The following is a 24,947-nucleotide window of genomic DNA, read 5'->3' as shown; positions in this document are numbered from 1 at the left end:
ACTTAAGATGACAATTCTTGCAGAATTTGATATATGTCTTGTCCATTACGGCGCACAGGGAGCCCCCAGCATGCGCATTCTCCGTGTTTTCGAAGTTCCGTACTTTCTCCTTTTGGGCGCACTCCGGCTCATCAGATAGTACTCCGATATGTCGAAAAGCCTTTTCCCGCCGTTTTGTATAAGTTTCACCTATTTTCGTTGATTCTTCTCTCCAATACTCTGGAGCTCCTTCCGTATCGATCCAGACCGAACAGTGGAAAAAAAGGAATCTAAAGATGGTGACCAAAGGTGGGAGCTTCCGGGGTAGCACGTTGACATCACAGGAGGACACCAAATGGTGGTATGTCGATGCTCACCAATAAAAAAAACAAAAAAAAGAAGAAATACAACAATTCTTGACCCAACCACTAGATGGCGGAATAATGCACAGCATGTGAATCCAGAAAAGATTCACGCTGCAAAACAGATGTTATCTTAAGATCAATTGGCTATGCAGATCCTCAGCGGATTGAAATATACAATGTTTTTGACCCTTAATTTCTCAACAACTACTGAACAGATTTACACCAAATCATAAATAGCACACTTTTTGGACCAAGATCTTGTTTTCTTGCCAAATTTGATATCTTTCTGTTCAGCAGTTTTTGCTGTATCGCTGTTCAATTTTCCTACAGAAAGATGAATGGGGAAAACATGTTTTGGACCTCCCTCTTTTTCTCCCACCCCCGCTTGAGTGATCATCCTGAAAAAGTGTCAGGAGGAGCTAAGGTGTATGAAAAAATGTTGGGGGAAATTTTTGTGATTATCCGTCGAATGGTACCAAAGTCATAATCAAACTAATAAATGCTCTTCCTATATATAAAAGGAATATGCTACTTACCAGTATGCCTCTGTTCTTGGCATGTAGAGCTGCAGATCTATACACTGTGCATAGATCGCCATCTGGTGTTGGGCCCAGATGTTTGCACTTGTTTTTGTCTTGGAAAGTCTTTGGAAGTCAAGAGGTATGTGACTCCTCCTTTGGATCATAGTGCGCATCGGCTCCATCCTCAGATTGTTTTTCGCCAGCAGGGAAACGATGGAGCTTAGTAAGAAACAGGAAAGATACCCATGTGTGGTGTATCTAAGTAAGATAATACTGGAATAGATAAAGGTAGCTGGGGAGGCGGGTGGGCGTGTGTAGATCTGCAACTCTACATGCCAAAAACAGATGCATACTGGTAAGTAGCATATTCCGTTCGAGGCATATGAGCTGCAGATTACACCCTGTGCATAGACTGTAAAGCAGTACCACCCCTAGCGGCGACCACCAGTATCTGTTGCAGTAGTTTGAAATAGTGTTTTGAGTACAGCCTGGCCCACACTAGACTGTTGTTTAGTTTGCACATCGACACAATAGTGCTTTGTGAATGTGTGCGGTGTAGACCATGTAGCTGCTCTGCAGATATCATCTAAAGGAATGTTTCCTAGAAATGCCATTGAAGCCCCTATCTTTTGTGTAGAGTGGGCTTTAGGAGGAACAGATAATGTAAATTTTGCTTTGTGGTAATAAATCTGTATGCATTTGACTATCCACCTAGCTATCCCAGATTTTGATATGGGGTTGCCTTTGTGTGGTGGTGAGAAAGACACAAATAGTTGTTTGGTCTTACGAAAGGGTTTTGTTCTCTCTATGTAGTATAGTAGAGCTCTTTTGACATCTAAGGTGTGAAGAGCCCTTTCTGCGACTGTTTGTGGCTGCGAGAAGAATACAGGCAGCTCTACAGATTGATTGAGGTAGAAAGGAGAAATGACTTTAGGGAGGAATTTAGGATTAGTTCGGAGAACAACTTTAGATGCATTTGGAGAAAGGGTTCTTGAATGGTTAGTGCTTGTAGTTCACTAATTCTTCGTAGAGAAGTAATGGCTACGAGGAAAGCAGTATTACATGTTCTGAATTGTAGCTCACATTTATGTAGAGGTTCAAATGGAGGCCCCATTAGTCTTGTGAGAACGATGTTTACATTTCACACAGGGGAAGGTGGTACTCTGTGGGGAATTATTCTTTTGAGTCCCTCCATAAAGGCCTTTATGGCAGGTACCCTGAAAAGTGAGAGATGCTGTCTATTTTGTAGATATGCTGCTATGGCAGCAAGATGCAATCTGATAGAGGTATAGGCTAGGTTGCATCTTTGGAGGTGTAGCAAGTAGCCTATGATGTGTTGGATAGACATATCTAGGGGATTAGTGTTGTTGTTATGGCACTATACTACACATCTGTTCCACTTGGCTGCATAGTATGCTCTAGTGGTAGGCCGTCTAGCTTCTTTGATGATGTTCATACAGTCAGGAGGAAGGTTAAGATAACCAAATTCTAGGACTTCAGGCGCCAGATCGCTAGGTTGAGCTGAGCTGGGTCTGGGTGTTGAATCTCTCCATGGTTCTGGGTTAAGAGGCGTGGAGAGAGGTGTAGTTTTAGGTGCGGAACTACTGAGAGTTCCAGCAGTGTGGTGTACCTTGGCTGTCTGGCCCAAGTTGGAGCAACTAGGATGAGCGTTAATGAGTGTTGCTGTAGTTTGCGCACCACTAGCGGAATGAGTGGGAGAGGCGGAAAAGCGTACGCAAATCTGCCTGACCAGTTCATCCATATCGCATTGCCTTTGGACAATGGGTGAGGATACCTGGTGGCGAAGTTTGGGCATTTGGCGTTTTCTTGGGTGGCGAAGAGGTCTATCTGTGGTTGCCCCAGATCTGAAAAAACGGTTGAAGAACTGGTGGATGAAGTTCCCACTCGTGGATTTGTTCTGTTTGACGGCTCAAGAGATCGGCTATTGTGTTTTGGACTCCTGGGACATGTTGGGCTAGGAGACAAATGTTCTGAGGTATAGCCCACCTCCATATGCTCTGTGCAAGCTGAGAGAGCTGCAGAGAGTGTGTCCCGCCTTGTTTTTGGATATAATACATGGCTGTCATGTTGTCGGTGCGGACTAAGACAGTCTTGCCTGATATTTGTTTTTTAAATGCTTTTAAGGCTAGGAAAATGGCTAGTAACTCCAAGTGGTTGATGTGGAGTAACTTTTGTTGAGGTGTCCACCTACCCTGCATGGTGTGATGTAGTAGGTGAGCTCCCCAGCCGGAGAGCGATGCGTCTGCTGTCATGACTATTTGAGGAACTGGCTCGAGGAACCGTCGCCCTTTGGAAAGGTTCTTGGTGTTCCACCACTGCAGAGAGCGATGGGTACGACCTCCTACCAACACCAGATCTGTTAGCTGACCTTGAGCCTGGTTCCATTGGCGTGCTAAGCACTCTTGGAGAGGACGCATCTGGAGTCTTGCATGAGGCACTATGAATATGCAAGAGGCCATCATCCCTATGAGTTGCATGAACACTCGCGCTGGAAGAGTGTTGCGGTTGGAATCTGGTGAGAAGAGCTTGGATGCTCGCTATACGGGCGGGACTGGGGTAGGCGAGCGCTCTTGAGGTGTCTATTGTGGCACCGAGGTATTGTTGTGTGTGGGACGGTTGCAGCTGGGACTTGGCGTAATTTATTGTGAACCCCAGGTCGTGAAGTTGTTGAATAGTGGGGTGAGTGTGTTGTACTTTTGGCTTTTATAAGCAAGTCGTCTAGATATGGGAAGACATGTATGTGTTGTCTTCTTAGGTGTGCTGCCACGACTGCTAGGCACTTGGTAAACACTCTTGGTGCTGTGGTGACTCCGAATGGGAGTACTTTGAATTGATAGTGCTGACCGTCCACTACGAATCTGAGATATTTTCTGCGAGTGCTGTGAATGGGAATGTGGAAATAGGCGTCCTTGAGGTCTAGAGTAGCAAGGAAGTCGCCCTGGGAAAGCAGAGGGAGGACCTGCTGTAGTGTGACCATGTGGAAGTGGTCTGAATTTATGTATAGGTTTAGGGGTCTGAGGTCTAAAATAGGCCTTAGAGATCCGTCCTTTTTTGGTATGAGAAAATAGAGGGAGTAGACTCCCTTGTTTTGTTGGTGCAGGGGAACTGGTTCTATTGCACTTTTTTGTAGGAGGGAGAGCACCTCCTGCTTTAACAGTAACAAATGTTCTTGTGACATTGGACGGTGTTTGGGTGGTATGTAGCCAGATTGAATGATTTTGTGGACCCACCTGTCTGAAGTGATGTCAGGCAGGGAGAAATTGGTGGAGTCTTCCCCCGACTGGAGTGGAATAGTCGGGGGGAAGTGGAGGGAAGTCATGGGGTAGGTGTGGAGGCAGAGCGGGAGTTGTTGTTTTTGCCTCTGCTGTTATTCCCCCTGTAACCAATCCTTTGGTAACCTCTAGTAAAGGTGGATTGTGCAGGAGCTTTGTAAGAGGTGGAGGGGCTATCAGAGGAGTAGCCTCGATGGGTGCATCTAAAGGATGAGCGACGAAAGGACCGTCTGAGAGCTTGCGATTGCAAGGCTCCCATAGATCTGACGGTGTCTGTATCCTTCATTTTCTCGAGGGAAATGTCTACATTGGGTCCAAATAGGTGTTGCTCATCAAAAGGCTGATTGAGTATAGAACTCTGTACTTCTGTTTTAAAACCTGATATACGTAACCAGGCATGCCTGCGCAAAAGGACACTGGTGTTGATTGCCCTTGAGACGGTATCTGCTGCATCTAGGGCACAGCGAATGGAGGTGTTAGTAATGGACTTACCCTCTTGGATTAGTTCACTGGCCCTGTTTTTATATTTGTCAGGGAGGTGCTGCATTATGGACTCAAGTTCGTCATAATGTGCCCTGTCATACTTGGCTAGGAGCGCTTGGGTGTTAGCAATGCGCCAAATAGTTGCTGCCTTTGATTCTGTGCGTTTGCCAGAGGCGTCTAGGAGTTTTGATTCCTTGTCTGGTGGTGGTGCGTCGCCTGACATTTGGGAATTTGCTCTCTTCCTGGCATTAGAGACTTCTAGGGAGTCTAGTGGTGCGGGGCCCTTAATGTATACTGGGTCAGTAGGGGCAGCTTTATATTTCTTCTCTATTCTTGGGTTTATGACCCGAGCCCTGACGGGGTCTTTAAAGATCTCTGGTGCGTGCTTAATGACCCCTTTAAGCATGGGCAGTGTTGAGGTGGACCTTTGTGTTGTATCGAAGGTATCAATAAGAAAATCCTCCTCTACTGGGTCTGTATGCAGGGCCACCCCATGGTATTGGGCAGCTCTTTGAAGGAGCTGGTTGAATCAGATAGTGTCCTCTGGGGGGGAAGGCCTGGAGGGATAAATATCATCTTGTGGGGTGTAAGGGACATCTGGGACACTGTAATCATCCAAGGGGTTAGGGGAGCCAGTAGGAGTAGGGTCCCCCAGGGGTTGATCGTCCGCACCTCCCCCTGCATCATCTGAGGTGTTATCATCATCATTATCAATTGGGGTTGGTGATGGTATGGGAGAGTGGTGTGGTGGGGGAGGAGGAGGAGGAGGAGGAGGAGAAGGAATCCTTAATGGAGAGGTAGCAAAGTCTCTCTTCTTTGGTGGCAGTGTGGGCGCAGGCATTTCTAGTGGTCTTTTCTTGATGCTGAGCATTAAATGACCAGTCTTAGGATCCTTCTTTAAAGTCTTTTGGGTAGGATCTGGACGAAACAGTTCATCTGTGGGAGACAGATCCTTCGGAACCGAGGGCTCCGGTGCCGTAAGTTTTTTGGGCATGGACTCTGTAGCAGTTTCTAGGCTTGGAACCGTGTAGTTTTGAAGCGTCTTTATCAATTGGAACCGGTTGCTGTTTGTTCGGTTCCGAGGTTTTCGGCTTGGAAGTATCGGGGCCTTTTGGCGGGTGTTTTTTAGTCGACTCCGAGGGTGTTGTCGGTGCCGAGGAACTGGTGCTAACCTTCGACGCCGAGTGCTTCTATGTTGGAGCAGCAGTCGGCGTGGACTATGTCGATGACGCCTTTTTCTTCGGTGTCAGATGTTGCTTTTCGGTACCGAGGGTAGGCTGACTCGAGCCCGAGTCGGGTAAAGGCTTACTAGGCTTCTTTACTGGGCCTGAAGGCGGGGCATGGGAAGCAGTATCTCGGCGTGCACCTGGGCCCGAAGGTGGAGGTGGTACCGAAGCCTTTTTTGATGGTGTGGAGGGGTGGGGTGGTACGGGGTTGACGTCTGTACTCACGGCCCTTTGAGCTGGAGTGACGTCTTCGGTGTAGGAATCATCTGCTTCGGAGGCGCTGATGATGGCTTCCTCGACTCGACCCTGCTCCGGAACATAGACACCCTCTTGAAAGATGTCGTCGGGGATCGAAGATGACGAGTGCGCCATTGTTCTTTGAGCTCATCGGTCCCGGATGGTCTTTTTGGAGCGGAAGAAGGCACAAGCTGGTTGGTGTGGGGAATCTTCGACCCACATTGAGGACACTTTTTAAATGGTGTCCTTTCCATGAGCCGGAGATGAGGCCCGGGTAGGCCCGAAGGCCTTTGTCGACGACCCTAATCGAAGACTTTGAAGTGGAAGGGTCACGTGTGGCTGGAAATGCGATCGAAAACAATACCGTCGAGATGGGAAGGATTGCGCGTCGAAAGAGAAAACTGTTAACGGTTCCGAACTGGAACGCGAGAACACATCCTAGCCCGATGGCGGAAGAAAACAATCTGAGGATGGAGCAGAGGCCCATGCGCACTATGATCCAAAGGAGGATTCACATACCTCGTGACTTCCAAAGACTTTCCAAGACAAAAACAAGTGCAAACATCCGGGCCCAACACCAGATGGCGATCTATGCACAGTGTGTAATCTGCAGCTCATATGCCTCGAACATATATTTTATAATAATATTCCCTGAAAAAAACAAAGGTTAAAGAGTCGTTATAGTTACTATGGTAGGAAGATCTTGGCGTACGTAAAAAAAAACAAGCATTGGCATAGCCAATAGGTCTCGCTTTTGGGACCTTATAAGTGTTTAGTTATCCAGCACAATATCCTTTGTGCAACAACATCAAGTGTTGCATGGCTAAACACTTATAAGGTCCCAAAAGCGACACCTATTGGCTATGTCAATGCTTGTTTAAATTTGGTAAGTAACTACAGCAGTCTAGAAAAGATTGGACGTGAAAAGTAGATAAAATGAAACCACGTCAGTGGAAACGCGATAATAATAAAAACAGGTTCTTCAACAGGCAAAGTGTGAATTGTTCCATTACTTAACCCTCCTCTCCTTCCTGGTGCAGGTATAATGTTCTACTTGCCTGGCATGGCTAATCTGAAGCACAAAAGCTAAACCGTGCTTAGTATGCATTATGGCAACAGAACAGACGTTCTAGCTAGCCTTTGCTGCTGGTACCAGCAGCAGCCCAATTCATGTTCTTTTGCAGCGTAACAGGAGACATGAGGCACCTCCCGTCCCAACCCTTTCAACTCTACACGTGGTTTCTTTAATTGGATAACATTCAAGCTAAGCCACGGTTAAAGAACAACTACAACAAAGAATGCCTTCTGTGTAGCATGGGCACTGCCAAAACTCCAAACTGGAAATAATGCTTTCTCTTATGGAACAAACGGTTGTTTCCATATTTTGATCAGCTGCATAAACTTCGAATTTCTCTCGATTTAAGAAATCTGGACATTTCGCCGCCCAGATGGCAGCCGTGGTAACAAAAGGTAATCTTCTTCGTCTGGTGTTGGCTGAGAAGTGTCCATGGTATAAATCGAACTGTTCTCTGCTTACAAGCGAATATTATAAAACATATTTTGCGTGCACATATATCTTGTACGTTAAAGTGTTTAGTAATGCCTTTTGTTTTGTGTTTCCCTTCACAGCTACTGGTTGTGATTTTAATTGTGCCGGAGGATCTTCATTAGTGGAGATTTCACAAAACTCCTTCATTAGTGAAAAAAAGGCTGTCAGACGATTTTGCATGCAAGGAGAATGTCAGCCTTACCTCGATCATTTGTAACATAATAAGCACAAGCACAATGATTGCAATGTGGGAGCACTGGGGGAAGGGTAGAAATAACGCCTGCGCAACATCTGTCCTTGTGTAACGTACCTGATGCTCATGTAAAGAGCTCCAATAGCTTCGGGTCATAAACCGGCAAAAAAACATCCTGTGATCCTGGGCAAATCACTTAATCTCTCCCTGCCCACCCAAAATGAATGTATCCCTGTGAAACGTAACTGGTGCTCATGTAAAGCGCTCCAATGTATTTAGGGCGAGTTGGCACTAAACAAAAATTGAAATAAGTATTACTGATGGCTCGTGCATTCCCACAGGATCATGAAGACATTGTGCGTGTGTGTTATAATGCGGGCATTATCATGGCGCCATTAATAAAGTTCAATGCTTCATGAGATTAATGTGCCGATGCTGGCCGCATAAACAGATAGAACTTCAGCTGCTCAAAGAGCCTCTCGAGTTAAAAATTAATGTGACTCTCTGAATATGTGTATTACAAACAGGGTCATTTGTTACAGAAATCTAGGAACTTTCACAACAAGCAAATGGTGCACGCGAAAGTGATCGCGAGCAAGACGTGCGGCCGCCACCGGGAGTTGTGTGCGCACGCACGCAAAAAGAAAATTAAAAACAAGGCATGCAGAGAGGGGAGTTGGGAGTGCAATGAGCAAGGGTGTTGAGAAAAGCATTTGTACATAAACAACAATTTATGGTGCAGAGTTGGAAGGCGAAGCGGGCTTGTAATGAGCAGTATTACAAAAAGAAGGAAAAACAATACAAGCCTGGCGGAGCGTGGCGCGTGCGCTTGGCAGGGGCGGGGGAGCGCATTCCAGGCGGGGGAGCGAACCCTTTGCAGTGCGATGCCAAACGGATTGCATGGCGGCACGATGCCCGTGATTGTGCGCGTGCTCGCCATGCAATCCGCTTTTTGGAGCACTTTTGGGAGACCCTTACAATAGTCTCGCTTTGCGATCGCTTACGCGATATCAAGGCGAGACCTAAAAAAAAAATCACTGGAAAAAACAAAGGCAAAAGTGACTTAACAGTTAGTTGTTGAAATGAGAAAAGAACTGATATTAAAAAACTGAAAACGTCCTGTAATGTAGCAGTTATCTTTTAGTGAACTAACTATAACTTGTACCCAAGTCATGCACTACTTATAACGTTCACATATTGCTTCACTCTTTTCATGTTAAATAACATTAGGGTAGGAGGAGTTGGCTGCAGGGCCTGACTACAGCCCAGGCCCTGCACATAGTACTGTGGGAGGAGCATACCCCTGCTGCACACGGCCCTCGAACATGCCTGCAAGGACTGGCCTATCACACGGCTCTGAACCCACCCCCCAAGGGTGCCCCACAGCACACAGCCTTCAATTGTAAAGCTGTGTGGTGACCCTGCGCTCAACCCACTGCATGTGGCCAACTCAACCGCAGCACAATGCCTACAGCCTGCGCTATGGCGTATGACTACAGGGTCTGGCCTATGACCAGGCCCTCATATATATCGAAAAGTTTCTTACCTGTCGGTGTAGTTTTGCAGCTTGAAGATCTTTCTGGATTCACTATGCTGTGCATTATTCCGCGATCTTGTGGTTGGGTCCGGATTCGTAGTCTTTTCTTTGTTTTTTTTTTTTTTTTTTGTAGCCCAGGTGGGCGTCGACGTCCACCATTTGGTGCACCTCCCGTGACGTCGTCGTGCTTCCTGCGGAAGTCCCACCTTTGGGGCGCCATCTTCGGGTTCTTTTTTCCCTGTTTTTTTTTTTTTTTTTTTTAACCCTAGGCGATTGATTAATCCTTTTGTCCATATTTCTGTACGTATCCACTTTTTTGATCCTATCCATTTCACCCCCTCTTCCTCCAGCCTCATCTTCCTGGCGGAGGTGGGTGGGTTCGCTAGTGAATCCAGAAAGATCTTCAAGCTGCAAAACTACACCGACAGGTAAGAAACTTTTCGTTTTGCAGCGTGAATCTTTCTGGATTCACTATGCTGTGCATAGATTTTGTAGCGGTTTTCCTATTTTTGTGGTGGCTGGGTGGAAGATGATCGCTGGTCGTTGAAAATGTGTTGTAGCACCTTCTGTCCGACCTGTGCTTCCTTATTCATTTGAATGTCCACGCAGTAGTGCTTTGTGAACGTGTGCACAGATGCCCAAGTTGCTGCGAGACAAATGTCTTGGATGGGCGTGTTTGCCAGGAAGGCAACTGTGGCCCCCTTCTTCCTTGTGGAGTGAGCTTGTGGCCCCTCCGTTAGCTCCTGTCCAGCCTGTTTGTGACAGAATTGGATAGTGAGGGCAATCCACCTAGCGATGGTGCCCTTGGTCACTGGTCTACCCATGAAGCTAGTAGCAAAGGACACAAACAGCTGCTTCGACTTCCTGAGTTCTTTGGTTCTTTCAATGTAGTGCATCACCGCTCTTCTGGCATCGAGGGTGTGCAGGGCCTTTTCTGCATTTGTAGTCGGGTTTTGGAAGAAACTCGGTATCTGTATACTCTGATTCATGTGAAACGCCGACACTACCTTGGGCATGAAGTGTGGGTCCGTCCTCAGGACTACCCTGTCCTTGTGAATTTGAATGTAGGGCTCCTGTAGCGTTAGTGCTTGAAGCTCGCTCACTCTGCGTAGTGAGGTTATGGCCACTAGAAAGGCAGTCTTCATCGTCAACATTTGTAGATTGGCCTTGTGAATGGGTTCAAACGGCGCCTTCATGAGCTCCGTCAGAACCACGTTTAAATTCCATGCCGGCGGCGGCAACCTTTTCGGGGGTGCCATTCTTTTGGCTCCCTCCATGAATCTCTTCACCACCTGCGAGCTGAAGAAACTTCCACCCTTCTCACCTCTGGTGTAGGCAACGATCGCTGCTAGGTGCACCCTTAGGGAGCTCGAGCAGAGGTTACTCTTTAGAAGGTGTGTGAGGTACCTCAGCACCGTTGAGTCTCTTGTCATTCTGTTGTGCAGGCCCTTCTTCCTGCACCACACCGTGAATCTCTTCCACTTTGCGCTGTAGCACTTTCTTGTAGTAGGTTTCCTTGCCTCCCGTAGCACTCGCATAGTGCTCTGAGGTAACCTTAGGTGTGCGAACTCTAGGTCTTCAGGAGCCATGCTGCTAGGTTGAGGGTCTCTGGCTCTGGGTGCAGGACCTCCCCGTTTTGCATTGAGAGCAGGTCTTTTCTTCGCTCGAACCTGTACGGATTGCCTTGCGCCATTTCTTGAATCTGTGGGAACCATGTCTGCCTCGCCCACTGTGGGGCCACCAGGATCAGAGTCATGTTGCTGGTTCTGCACTTGTCGAGCACTCTGTGCAACAGGGGTATCGGTGGAAAGGCGTAGGCAAATGTCCTCGACCAGCTTATCCATAGGGCATTTCCCTTGGATTGCTGATCTGGTTGCCTGGACGCGAAGCTTTGGCATTTTGCATTGTGGCGTGTTGCAAAAAGGTCTATTGTGGGAGTCCCCCATCTCCGGAAGAGTTTCTCCGTTTCCTGGCCATTGAGCTCCCACTCGTGCGATGCTGAGGTCTGCCTGCTCAGCCAGTCTGCCTCCACATTGTCCTTCCCCGGTAGGTGAATTGCCAGTAGATCTATCCTGAGAGGTATGGCCCATCTCCAAATCTCCTGAGCTAGGGATGAGAGGGGAAACGACTGTGTCCCCCCTTGTTTGTTGATGTAGAACATCGCCGTGGTGTTGTCTGTCTGCACCAACACCCTCTGCCCGCACAGGTGTCTCTGGAATGCCTTCAGGGCTAGCAGTATTGTTTTCAACTCGAGGTAGTTGATGTGGCGGACCGCGTCTGCCGGAGCCCATAGACCCCTCACTCTGAGGTTGTCCATGTGCGCTCCCCATCCCATCTGCGATGCGTCCGTGGTAATGGTCACTGTTGGGCTTGGTGGTGTCAGGCTTCTCCCTGTTGTTATGTTGTCTCTGTTCCACCAAGTTATCTCCTCCTGCACTGCGTGCGTAACAACCACTAGATCCTCCCAACTTCCGTTTGCTTGTGACCATTGCTGTTGCAGCCATTCCTGGAATGGTCTCATGTGCAGGCGTACATTCGGCACCAGCTGGATACAGGACGCCATCATCCCCATCATCTTGCTCACCGCCCTCACTGTCAGAGCTCGCCCCTTCTGGTAGAGCTGCGTCTCCTTCAGTAGGGCATCTGTCCTCCTGTCGCTGGGCACTACTGTACTGTTGAGGGAGTTGATCTGTGCCCCCAGGAAAATCTTTACCTGCTCCGGTTCCAGCGATGATTTTCCCCAGTGGATGGAAAATCCCAGATTTGTGAGGGTGTCCGTTACGCGTTTTGCGTGCCTCTCGCACTTCTCGCGTGAGTTTGCCTTGACCAGCCAGTCGTCCAAGTAGGGGTATACGTGTATGCCCTGCTTTCGTAGGTGTGCCGCTACCGCCGACAGGCATTTTGTAAAGACCCTTGGCGCTGATTTTAATCCGAAGGCCAGGGTTGTGAACTGGTAGTGTTCCTGTTCGATGTTGAATCTTAGAAGGCCCTTGTGCCTTCTGTTTATTGGGATGTGAAGGTAGGCATCCTTGAGGTCCACGGTGACCATGAAGTCCCCTTCTCTTATCTGTGGCAGTACCTCCTGCAGTGAAGTCATTTTGAACCTTTGTGTTTTGACGAACTTGTTTAGGTACCGGAGGTCCAGTATGGGTCTGAGGTCTCCGTCTACCTTCGGAACCACAAAGTAGTTTGAGTAGACCCCTTTGTTGCGTTCCCTGAACGGCACTGTCTCTATGGCTCCCTTTTGCAGGAGTTTCCGTGTTTCTTCTCTGAGTATTGCCAGTTCTTGGGCCGATCTCTGTCTTCCCTTCGGCTTTCTGTTTGGAGGTCTTTTCTCCAAGTCTACGCAGTATCCGTACTGCACGATGTTCCGTATCCACTTGTCTGTGGTTATGCGCCGCCACTCCTGAAGGTAGAACCTCAGCCTTCCGCCTACCGGTGACGTATGCTCGTAGGCTCTTGGATCTTCTCTTCCCCCTGATGACACCTTTTTGCGCCTCACCCTTGGGGGCCTGACGAGGGTGGGCGTCTTCTTGCGTGCTGAGTCACTTCGAGGAGGGCTGATCGCCCCCTCTCCTCCTTTGGCCACGTCCGTTCCCTCTCCCTCGAAAGGACTGGCCCCGAGGTTGATATTGCCAGCTTTGCTTCTGCTGACTTTGTCCGTGACCTTCGCCCTGCTGACCTTGTTGGAACGCCTGGTGCGACGTCCCCTGTTGGCTTCCACCCCTACCGTAGGGTCTCCTCGAGGGATTTCCTCGTCTCATTCCCCTCAGCTGCAGGGCCCCCATGGACCTCGCTGTCTCGTTCTCCTTCTTGAGCTGGGTGAGCTTCTCGTCCACCGTTGCTCCGAACAGTGTCTCTCCGTTGAAGGGAGTGCCCAGGATGTTGTTCTGCACTTCCGGTTTGAATCCCGAGATTCTTAGCCATGCATGCCTCCTTTCTGTGACCCCTATGGCCATGAGTCTTGCTGAAGTCTCTGCCCCATCCAACGCCGTCTTTATACAGGAGTTGGCGATGTTCTTGCCTTCATCTACCAGGTGAGAGGCTCTCTGGCGGTATTCTTCGGGGAGGTGCTTTACTAGCTCCCCCATTTCATCCCAGTGTTGGTACTGGTGTCTATTTAGGAGTGCATTTGAATTCGCCATGCGCCAGTGCATTGCGGCGTTCCTCTCGACCTTTCTGCCTGTGAGGTCGATTCTCCTGCTCTCTTTATCTGGAGGTGGGCCCGAGGTTGCTGGCACGTTGGCCCTTCTCCTGGCCGTGGAGGCAATGATGGAGTCTGCGGTGACGCTACCCTTGATGTAAGGTGGGTCCACGGAGGAGTGTTTATACTTTTTCTCTGTCCTGGGCGTGATCGACCGACAGGTGGCAGGCTCCTTGAAGGCTTCTCTCCCCTGGTTCATCACGCTTTGTAGCACGGGGAGGAACTGGCTCCTAGTCTGGATGGGGAGCAGTGTTTCGACGAGAAAATCTGCTTTCGGCCTCTCCTCGTCGAGCTTGACGCCGAAGGCCATTGCTGCGCTCTTCACCACCATATTGTACACCCCGATGTCGTCTGGTGGCGAAGGCCTCGAGGGGTACGTGTCCACGGCCTCCTCCGGGTTTTCGGTGTCGAGATCTTGCCATTCGACGTCGTTGCCGGTAGATGTCGCCGATTCGAAGAACGATTGTTGGTCTTCTTCCTCGGCTTCTTCCTCATAATAGGGCTCCTCTTCCTCTTCGAGGTCCCTTGTCAGCCCTTCGGCGTCGAACTCCTCCTCGACTTCGACGACGTCCGCCGATGAAACCGTTGGAATCTTGAATTCCTTCATCCTGGCGTCGAACTCCTTCTTCCTTTGAAGGATGTTCTCCATTTCGGCCTCGAGCCGCCTCTTCTTTTTCTCCATTTCGGAGATGCTTTCGGCGTCGACCGCGGGCCTTTTCGATGAAACTTGCGTCGACGTCGAACGTTCTTTCTGCGTCGATCGGCCCGTTTCATGGGATGATTTCGACGACCCTTGCCTTTCGGCGTCTTTCTGCGCCAGGGAGTCCTTTTGTAAGGATCCGCTGGGCCTTTTGTCCGAAGTTCCCCCTTTGGACGTCGAAGTTTTCGGCGCCGGGGCTCCCTTCGTGGACCTTGACTCAGTTTTTCTCGAGTCACCCTCGTGTTTTCGAGGTGTTTTTTGATTTGCGCTCGACGATTCTCTTACCTCGTCTTCTTTCTTCTTGTCGGTCTCTACGACCGTGAAGTTTTCGGCTGCCTCGGCGACGTTGTCCTCGTCGTCCGTGTCGAGGCCCAGCGCGTAGAGTGTCGGGGGTTTTCCTTGGCCCTCCATGTTGGCGTTGGCTCTCCTCTGCCTCTCTCTCACCCTGAGTGTCTTCGGCGCGAAGACTGAGCAGGCGTTGCAGTCGATACTCTGATGATCCACCGGTAGGCAGAGGTTGCAGACCGGATGCAGGTCTTTCTGCGCGAACTTGTGGTGGCAGTTTGGGCAGAACTTGAATGGCGTCTTGTCCATTTCGCTCAGGGTCTCTGAGCGTGCATTCTCCAAGGTTGTCGAAGAAAAAGGCTCGCTGGTCTTCTTTCTTCGCGTTCCTGTCGAAATCTGTTCTTTCCTGATGTCTTCTCTTGATTCTATCGATGAAACTCGCTTTTCTTCCTTCTTCCTCCGAGTGAACTTCTGGAGCTTCCCGATGACGATCCAGACCCAACGGCGGAAAAAAGAATCTGAAGATGGCGCCCCAAAGGTGGGACTTCCGCAGGAAGCACGACGACGTCACGGGAGGTGCACCAAATGGTGGACGTCGACGCCCACCTGGGCTACAAAAAAAAAAAAAAAAAACAAAGAAAAGACTACGAATCCGGACCCAACCACAAGATCGCGGAATAATGCACAGCATAGTGAATCCAGAAAGATTCACGCTGCAAAAATATATTTTTTTACATTTATGGGTTATCATGGTATTGGTACCGCTGCTACGCTAGGTAACAGGTGCAGGTACCCCAGTACTGGTGACCCATATAAATATATATTTTTTATTGACTCAAGGGGAGGGCCCTTTTTTAATCATTAAAGGTGGACAAACCTAAATATTCTAATTCCAATCAGTGCCCACTTTAGTTTCATTGTAAAGAAAATAACTTTCAAGCTAAATCCCCTAAAGAAACAGATAACAGGTGCCATGTTTAATATGGTGGTTAAATTATCATCTTGGGGTTCTGATGAACTCACAAACCATTTGCCATTGTCCAATTTGTTTACATTGTGTATAGAACCCCTGGGTTGCAGTATTGGACTATATTACAGTTACAGATTAAGGGGCACATTTTCAAACATTTTGCGCTGGGTTTGCACCGGGTTGCTATACAAAATTCAACTTCGACAACCAACTGCACCCCAGCACCACATCCCTCCTGGACAACCTCCACAACATTGGACTCCGCCAGATCGTGACCAAACCCACGCACTCAGCAGGACACACCCTCGAACCTCTCTTCACAACAGAAAACTCCATCACCTTCAGCCACACCACCCAACTCCTATGGACTGACCATCGATGCGTCCACTTCACCTTCAGATCATCCACCATCCACAGACACCAGCACCTGCTCCCACGAAGAAACTGGACCAGAATCACCGACGACCAGCTAATCTCATCACTCTGCAACTCCACCCCAACCATTGCGGAAAACGACGATCCCAACACCGCAGCCCGAACCCTGCACAGATGGATCTCCGACAGCGCCAACACCATAGCCCCCTCAAGAAAAACAACACCCACGCCAAGAAAGCTAGATCGTTCACCACCGAAGTTCGAGAGTCCAGATGCACTTGCCGCCGCCTCGAAAAGGCCTGGAGGAACACCAAATCCACAGAAGCCCACAACAACTTCAGAGCCGCCACCAACACCCACCACCAACTCATCAGAAAAACGAGGAAAAAAGCGATTGAAGACAGAATCTCCACTCATGCACACAACAGCAAAGAACTCTTTAACATCATCAAGGAGTTCGCCCAACCCACCAGCGAGTCCACCGACATCCCTCCCTCACAAGACCTCTGCGACAAACTCAGCACCTTTTTCCACCACAAAATCAAGAGCATCTACGACAACTTCGACGAAGTCAACCAAGACACTGAACCCTCACCAACCACCCGACACCCTGAAGCCAGCGATCGACAACTGGACAGCCCTCACTACCGAAGACACACTGAAGACGATTAAGTCAATCCACTCCGGGGCCCCCACGGACCCCTGCCTCCACCACATTTTCAACAGAGCTGCCACACCATCAACCGGTCCCTGGCAACCGCCTCGTTCCCTGATGACTGGAAACACGCTGAGCTCAACCCGCTCCTGAAGAAACCCTCGGTGGACCCCACCGACCTCAAAAACTGCAGACCCATCTCCCTGCTCCCGTTCCCAGTCATCGTGAAAGCCATCAAAAGCCACATTCATCGAAGAGCACAACATCCTCGACTCCTCCCAATCCGGCTTCAGAAAAAACCACAGTACGGAAAACGCCCTCCGCCGCAACAGACGACATCCATACCTTACTGGACAAAGGAGAAACAGCAGCCCTCATCCTCCTTGACCTCTCAGCGGCGTTCGACACAGTCTCTCACCGCACCCTAATACGCAGACTCCACAATGCAGGGATCCAAGACAAGGCCCTCGCCTGGATCAGCTCCTTCCTCTCCGGCAGAACGCAGCGGGTCAGACCCCCCCCTTTCCTCTCAGACCCTACACCTACCACCTGCGGAGTCCCCCAGGGGTTCTCCCTCAGCCCTATGCTCTTCAACGTCTACATGGATCTGCTCGCCCCCATCGTCAGAACCTACTGACTCAACATTGTGTCATACGCAGACGACACCCAACTCATCCTCTCCCTATCTAACGAACCCAAAACCGCCAGACACAACTTTCGAGAAGGCATGGAAGCAGTCGCCAAATGGATGAAAAACAGCTGCCTACAACTAAACACCAACAAAATGGAAGTACTCATCATGGGCCCAAACCCTGCTGCCTGGAACAACACCTGGGAGCACCCAGCCCTCGGAAGCCCGCCCACCCCCACGGACCACTCACGCAACCTGGGAATCATCCTGGACTCAGAGCTCAAAATGGACCGCCAGATCATTTCCGTCTCGTCGTCCTGCTTCCACATCCTCCGCCTCCTATGTAAGACCTTCAAATGGATCCCCCTCGAACAGAGAAAGACCGTCACTCACGCCCTGGTCACCAGCAGGCTCAACTACGGCAACGCACTCTATGCCGGAATAAACAAAAACCTCACCCGCAAGCTACAGAACATCCAAAACGCCGCCGCAAGACTGGTTCTCAACCTGCCAAGACACTGCCACATCTCCCAGCACCTGCATACACTCCACTGGCTCCCCATCAAAGCTAGTGTCACCTTCTAGATGCTAACCCACGCTCACAAGGCCCTCCACAACACTGGACCAGCATACCTGAACAGCCAACTCAAATTCCACGCACCCCAAAGGGCTCTCCTACGCCGTGGTCCCCCGCACCAGAAAGACCAGATCGGGAGGCCGCTCCTTCTCCTTCCGTGCGGCCAGAGCCTGGAACGACCTTCCGCTCCACCTCAGACAGATAACATCGCTCCCCATCTTCGCAAGAAACCTCAAACCCTGGCTCTCCGACAGACGCCCTCCTTGATGGACTGGAACCTGCGACCCCCCCACCCTCCAGCGCCATGAGACCCTTATGGGTGAGTAGTCGCGCTTAACAAACACCTGATTGAAAATTGAGGCAAACCAGCGCAAAATGTTTTTTAACATTTTACTTTCCAGTGTAAAGCATGCTCTGCACTGGAAAGTTGCATCAAAATAGTGTTTTGCGTTACTCTGCATCAACGGGTTGTCCTATGGGTGATGCATGGGCGTTCCCATGCAATCCTTTAGGGTCTTATTTACAACTGCCTTGCGCCACTTTTGCGTCATTTTTAACATGGGAAAAGTGACATATGGTTGGCGCAAGGGGCTTGTAAATAAGCCCCATAGTGTTTTGATGCAAAAACCCTATCTACTAACTATAGTAGGCAGGGTTTTGCAACAAAAATAATGCCACCTTAAAGCAGGTGCTAAAAGAAGAAATGTTTTGATTTCTCCCAACTTCCACACTATGCCTATGAGCGGCACTGTACAGCACACATCTGATGTGGGACAAGCTTTTTTTGGTCTATCTATGCAAGACATCATGCACACACCCTTGCACTGTTGTACAAAGATGTGTGCATGGAGTTCGGCAGCATAAATCTGAGCCAGGGCGAGAGCAGGACTGTGCCATATTTCTGTAGCTCTGGGGCTTTCCTGCTCTGTCCCTGTCAAGCAACCTTGGGTGCTGCGTTGCGTTCCGTGACATGTTTTTAAATCTGGATATCGGTATTCTAAATATATGACAGAGACTGTGATGGAGACTATGTAGTTATGCTTAGGTCAAAGTTTACACTGAAAAGGCATTTTCCTTTTTTATTAATGACTTTGGTGTCTTTCGACGAATTTGCATCAAAAATTCCCGAAGAATGTCATTCCTTTTGGGTTTGGTCTGACACATTACTTTCAGTCAAGTGAAAGAAGTGGGTGACGGGTCAAAAAGTGATTTTATTTTTCCATTTAACACCCTATGGATTCTGAAAAAAATGGTAGAGCAGAATTACATCATTATTTTCATAAAAGTACAACTTTACTCAAGAAGAGCATTTGCCGTGTTTGATGTAAATAGTTTCAGCAGTTTTTAAGAAATTAGCATTCAAAAATGTTTCAGGGTAAACTTTAAAGTGTTGAAAAGTTTAAGATATTTAGAACAATAATCCATGCAAAATTTGTGAACCTGGGATCACGGACCATCTGCGGTCCAATAAAAAAAAAGAATTGAATGTGACTGGTTTACAGATTCTGCCCCCAACCTTCAAATATACAAGGTCGATGGATCCAGGAACCCTGTGGGAGGTGCAGTAAGGGTCCATGAGTCAGAAAACGTTCATGAACCCCACAGTACAATCCCCAAGCCCTTATATTTTGTTAAAAACAAAATGCAAAAATGATAAAAGCATTTTTAAAAAATGGGGGCATTGCATTGCCTGGTCGGCTGAATTGGGGATTTGATGCCCATGGCAGGATAGGCACAGGCCCTAAGGACAACCCTCAGTACAGATGAGTTAGCTGTCCAACGATGGGTTAGACAATGGACCTGCGGCTGAATGTCGTACTCAGTGGGGTTCGGCGACCCTTCAGTTTCAGCCATGTACAATGGTGGGTGGTTGCCATGACAGGTTGGGTGCAAGACCCAGCCATGGTCCAGGCCCTATGATCAACCACAGCTATGCCAGAATGTAGCCGTGAAGCAGCTGGTGGGGTTGCCCACACTGGGTTGGACTCAGGGCCTGGCTAGCCAGCCAACCCCACTGCGCATGACCAATGACTGTGTGCAGCGAGGAGCGTCTGTCTGCGGTAGGTGGGGTGCATGACCTAGCTGTAGGCCAGGCATTGCACCCAATCCTTAAGGTGCATGGCCAAATGTCCTGTGCAGTGGGGCATGACCAACTGTGGCAGGTATATGATCAGAAAACACCAGAAAGTCACTGAAAAAATATCGTATATTTAAAAATACATTCAATTCACTTTAAACAAAACACATTTAACATACAGTTGTCGTTATGAATTAAAACTGTAAAACCACTGGAATTCGCAAGTTATGGTTAGCTCCACAATTCATAACTTGCACAACAATCAGGCAAACCACAACTCACACACCAAAGGCTGTGTGCAGTGGGGGTTGGTCGAAGCGGAGATTTAGAGTGCATAGTGGGTGTTGCTTGTATGCGGGGTGTTAGACCAATTGCATCAATGTACGGTTGTGGGTGCCAGGTGTTGGTTACCCAAGGTTGGATTTGTGTAGGGCCTGGTCACAGGCCAGGACATGTGGCATGACATAAGGCCGTATTTAGCAGATGCTGGATACCGATGCAGGTTGGCCACAGGCTCGGATTTTCTGCTAACCCCAGCTGTGCATGGCCAAAGCACACTGGGAGATGACTGCCTGCGGAGGGTTGTTCTCTGCCTGCCACCAATCCTTGCTGTGCATGACCAGAGGCCATGCGCAGGGGTGGTTTGTGGTTAAATAAATGGGGGAAAAAAAAATTAAATTCACTGAAAACAAGCATTTGCAATGCAATAGGTCTCGCATTTGCGCGAGTTTGACCAATTGGCATTGTAAATGACAATGGCTTTTATTTATGTTTCAAAAACCATAACATAAGGCAATGTCATTTACAATAAAAATAGCTCAAACTCTCGCAAATGCAAGACCTATTGCATTGCAAATGCTTGATAGATATATATATATATATATATATATTTTAATTTGGACACAATTACAAGCTAGTAATCAGAATCAGACATTAAAGCAGGTTCACAAAAATATTTGCTCGCTGATGGTTATTTATGTGCTTTATGTTACTGTAATTTTTTTTAAAAGGTACTGTATAAACCTTTTGCCTAATCTGAAACCCGGCATCTCTTTGTCACACTATTAAAGTTTAATCTATATAGTCTTTGTTACGTATATTAAAAAATGAAACACAGAGGTGCCGATCACGATCCGGTAAAAACCGGGTACGAACCGTCGGACGGAGCATATTCTCCGTCCGACGCGTACCCGGTCGTCAATTTCTACAAACAAGGAATTACGAATCGCACGGGTACACCATGACCATACGATTCGTAAAAAAGTCCGACCGAACAAAAAAACACCTACCAATGCGATCCGGGAAAGTGCCGACCTGACGTCAGGACGCTCGCAGCCAGCCATTCACGACCCAGGAATCACGATTCGCACCGACGTCACCCCGCACGGTGAATATTTTGCGGCAGCCAAAAACTGCTGGGAAATCAGGACGACGCGAACAAGGACCACCAGTACGCGACGGACAGACGACGACGCGAACAAGGAGGACCAGTACGTGACGGACACACAGGACGACGCCACCAAGGAGGACCCGTACGCGACAGGACGACGCGATTGGAGTACCAGTACGCGACGGACAGACATGGACCCGAACCTACGAGTCATCCCTGCCCTCATAGCAGTCCACCTGCTCTACAGGCACCGACGCAGACGCCGCAGAAGGTCAGAATAACTAAGGGAGGGGGGAAAGTGGGGTGGGGTGGGGGTGGCACGACCAGGGCAGGCCACAAAACAACCACATAAGTCACACATGGCCTGGACATACCTGACTCCCATGCCCTGGTCACCACGAGGGGGTGGGGGTGTGTCCTGATAAGCCAGCGACCGCCACAACGGAAGTCCGTCACCACGCGAACCGGCAACACAACCAGACAGGTACGTCCCGTACCCACGCCTGAAGAGCGTGGGTACGAGTCGTACCACGCCCACACACACGTCACCCCAACAATGGCGGGACGGATCGTACCCACGTGGCAAAGGCCTGGGTACGGCCCGCACAAGCATCACATAGCGTGGGGACGGATATGTACAGACCCTACCCCCACCCGCGTATGCATGGAGCGTACCCCCACCCCAACAGTGTAAGTACGACTCGAACCCTCACCCGCGGACGTACGGACCGTACCCCCACCCCCACCAGTGTAAGTACGACCCGTACCCCCACCCGCATATGCATGGAGCGTACCCCCCATGCCAACAGTGTAAGTACGACACGAACCCTCACCCGCGTATGCATGGAGCGTACCCCCATGCCAACAGTGTAAGTACGACCCGTACCCTCACCCGCGTATGCATGGAGCGTAACCCCCATGCCAACAGTGTAAGTACGACCCGTACCCCCACCCGCGTATGCATGGAGCGTACCCCCCATGCCAACAGTGTAAGTACGACCCGTACCCCCACCCGCGTATGCATGGAGCGTACCCCCCACCCCAACAGTGTAAGTACGACTCGAACCCTCACCCGCGGACGTACGGACCGTACCCCCACCCCCACCAGTGTAAGTACGACCCGTACCCCCACCCGCGTATGCATGGAGCGTACCCCCCATGCCAACAGTGTAAGTACGACACGAACCCTCACCCGCGTATGCATGGAGCGTACCCCCCATGCCAACAGTGTAAGTACGACCCGTACCCTCACCCGCGTATGCATGGAGCGTAACCCCCATGCCAACAGTGTAAGTACGACCCGTACCCCCACCCGCGTATGCATGGAGCGTGCCCCCCACCCCAACAGTGTAAGTACGACTCGAACCCTCACCCGCGGACGTACGGACCATATCCCCACCCCCACCAGTGTAAGTACGAGCCGTACCCCCACCCGCGTATGCAAGGAGCGTACCCCCCACCCCAACAGTGTAAGTACGACTCGAACCCTCACCCACGGACGTACGGACCGTACCCCCACCCCCACCAGTGTAAGTACGACCCGTACCCCCACCCGCGTATGCAAGGAGCGTACCCCCCACCCCAACAGTGTAAGTACGACTCGAACCCTCACCCGCGGACGTACGGACCGTACCCCCACCCCCACCAGTGTAAGTACGACCCGTACCCCCACCCGCGTATGCATGGAGCGTACCCCCCACCCCAACAGTGTAAGTACGACTCGAACCCTCACCCGCGGACGTACGGACCGTACCCCCACCCCCACCAGTGTAAGTACGACCCGTACCCCCACCCGCGTATGCATGGAGCGTACCCCCCACCCCAACAGTGTAAGTACGACTCGAACCCTCACCCGCGGACGTACGGACCGTACCCCCACCCCCACCAGTGTAAGTACGACCCGTACCCCCACCCGCGTATGCATGGAGCGTACCCCCCACCCCAACAGTGTAAGTACGACTCGAACCCTCACCCGCGGACGTACGGACCGTACCCCCACCCCCACCAGTGTAAGTACGACCCGTACCCCCACCCGCGTATGCATGGAGCGTACCCCCCACCCCAACAGTGTAAGTACGACTCGAACCCTCACCCGCGGACGTACGGACCGTACCCCCACCCCCAACAGTGTAAGTACGACCCGTACCCTCACCTCGAATGCATGGAGCGCACCCACACCGTGTATGTCCCAAGCGTACATATTCAGAAATTGGAGGTGTGTGTGCAGAGTCCTCCCAGCAGTGCCCAGAGACAGGAGGGTGTGTGCAGAGTCCTCCCAGCAGTGCCCTGAGACAGGAGGGGTGGGTGTGGAGTCCTCCCAGCAGTGCCCTGAGACAGGAGGGGTGGGTGTGGAGTCCTCCCAGCAGTGCCCTGAGACAGGAGGGGTGGGTGTGGAGTCCTCCCAGCAGTGCCCTGAGACAGGAGGGGTGTGTGCAGAGTCCTCCCAGCAGTGTCCAGACCCAGGAGGGGTGTGTGCAGAGTCCTCCCAGCAGTGCCCAGAGACAGGAGGGTGTGTGCAGAGTCCTCCCAGCAGTGCCCTGAGACAGGAGGGGTGGGTGCAGAGTCCTCCCAGCAGTGTCCAGACCCAGGAGGGGTGTGTGCAGAGTCCCCCCAGCAGTGTCCAGACCCAGGAGGGGTGTGTGCAGAGTCCTCCCAGCAGTGCCCAGAGACAGGAGGTGTGTGTGCAGAGCCCTCCCAGCAGTGCCCTGAGACAGGAGGGGTGGGTGTGGAGTCCTCCCAGCAGTGCCCTGAGACAGGAGGTGTGTGTGCAGAGTCCTCCCAGCAGTGCCCTGAGACAGGAGGGGTGGGTGTGGAGTCCTCCCAGCAGTGCCCTGAGACAGGAGGGGTGTGTGCAGAGTCCTCCCAGCAGTGTCCAGACCCAGGAGGGGTGTGTGCAGAGTCCTCCCAGCAGTGCCCAGAGACAGGAGGGTGTGTGCAGAGTCCTCCCAGCAGTGCCCTGAGACAGGAGGGGTGGGTGTGGAGTCCTCCCAGCAGTGCCCTGAGACAGGAGGGGTGGGTGTGGAGTCCTCCCAGCAGTGCCCTGAGACAGGAGGGGTGGGTGTGGAGTCCTCCCAGCAGTGCCCTGAGACAGGAGGGGTGTGTGCAGAGTCCTCCCAGCAGTGTCCAGACCCAGGAGGGGTGTGTGCAGAGTCCTCCCAGCAGTGCCCAGAGACAGGAGGGTGTGTGCAGAGTCCTCCCAGCAGTGCCCTGAGACAGGAGGGGTGGGTGCAGAGTCCTCCCAGCAGTGTCCAGACCCAGGAGGGGTGTAACACATGTGTGTGATGCCAGAATTACCCACATCCATACTGCCTACAAGGGAACATGTCCCCATGAACTCATGTCAACTGACTCCACACACAAGTACAGTGATCACCAAGGATGCCACGATTGTTGCAGGTGGAGACATGCCCATGCATGCATGGCCAAAGTAGAAGGGCTCCGTCACACACACAGCTCATGTAGACACAGTTCTGCGCTAAACATTGTGAACACCCTGCAGGGAAGAAACTGGGTACACAGAGGAAGGAATACACCCTGGGACATTTGAACCATGCAGTAACTGCTGACATGACCTAAGGAAGTTAGCCAACACCTTGTGATGGCACACAGATCCCAGGGTCGCCCCAAAGAGCAGAACACTACTACAAATCCCACACACCCAAAGCGTTAAACACCACCCAAAACAATGTAGCAGCCCCAC

General features: G+C 50.6%; 1 protein-coding gene across 1 annotated transcript in view; it reads right to left on the bottom strand.

The window, feature by feature from the left end:
* The window catches only part of MFAP2 (microfibril associated protein 2), a 224,523-nt gene that overhangs the window by 17,208 nt on the left and 182,368 nt on the right, over window positions 1-24,947 (bottom strand). The window lies entirely within an intron of this gene.

The sequence above is a fragment of the Triturus cristatus genome, chromosome 1_2, assembly GCF_964204655.1.
Source record: "Triturus cristatus chromosome 1_2, aTriCri1.1, whole genome shotgun sequence".
NCBI classification, from domain to species: domain Eukaryota; kingdom Metazoa; phylum Chordata; class Amphibia; order Caudata; family Salamandridae; genus Triturus; species Triturus cristatus.
The sequence above is the reverse complement of the archived record's forward strand: the minus strand, read 5'-3'. Positions and strand labels throughout refer to the sequence as shown.